General features: G+C 35.0%; 1 non-coding gene across 1 annotated transcript; it reads right to left on the reverse strand.

Moving 5' to 3' along the window:
- Positions 1–207: 207 nt before the first annotated feature.
- Positions 208–338, reverse strand: LOC112205147 (small nucleolar RNA SNORA38). Its single transcript, XR_002939000.1, has one exon. It is a non-coding gene; the product is annotated as a small nucleolar RNA SNORA38 (small nucleolar RNA).
- Positions 339–745: the final 407 nt, after the last annotated feature.

Consider the following 745-nt stretch of genomic DNA (forward strand, 5'->3'; position numbering starts at 1 on the left):
CTGGAATACCTCCTGAAGGAGCTGCCTGAGGCTATTTTATGGTTAACTTTTAAAAACTATAAGTAGAAGGAGTACACTAAAAAAATAATGACAGGAAGTATGGTAGAATAAATATACAAACCAGTTACAGTCATTTATTATGAAGTATGTACTGTACATAATTGTATATGCTATGCTTTTGTAAAATATTTTTTCATTTTTTTTCTTCTATGTGGTATGGTTGATGTTGAGCCTGTGATGAGAAAGCTGGCCCCAGATTTCTCCAAGTCCACATTTCTGTCCCTCCAATTCTTACATGTCCAAAGACAAGGAACTATAGACATGCCTTTGTAGGAGGGCGTGTGTGCTATACTTTCATATGACTGGAAGTGCAGTAGGTTTGTTTACATCAGCATCACCACAAAAACTTGAGTAATGTATTGCAGTACAGCATTACAATGGTTAAGACATCACTGGGCAATAGAAAGTTTTTAGCTCCATTATAATCTTACGTAACCACCATCATGTATGTGTTCTGTTGACTGAAATGTCATTATGCAACACATGACTCTGTGTGTGTGTGTGTGTGTGTGTGTGTGTGTGTGTTTTCCTTCTGAGAGAGGGAGGGCAACAAAGAATTTGATGAATCTAGTTGAAGGGTATATGTGTTCAGTAAACTATTCTTTTAACTTTACTGTAGGTTTTAATTTTTTCAAAATTTAAAGAATGAGAAAAATCACAGTTTAACAAGTAAAGCAAATATTCT

The sequence above is a fragment of the Pan troglodytes genome, chromosome 10, assembly GCF_028858775.2.
Source record: "Pan troglodytes isolate AG18354 chromosome 10, NHGRI_mPanTro3-v2.0_pri, whole genome shotgun sequence".
NCBI lineage: Eukaryota > Metazoa > Chordata > Mammalia > Primates > Hominidae > Pan > Pan troglodytes.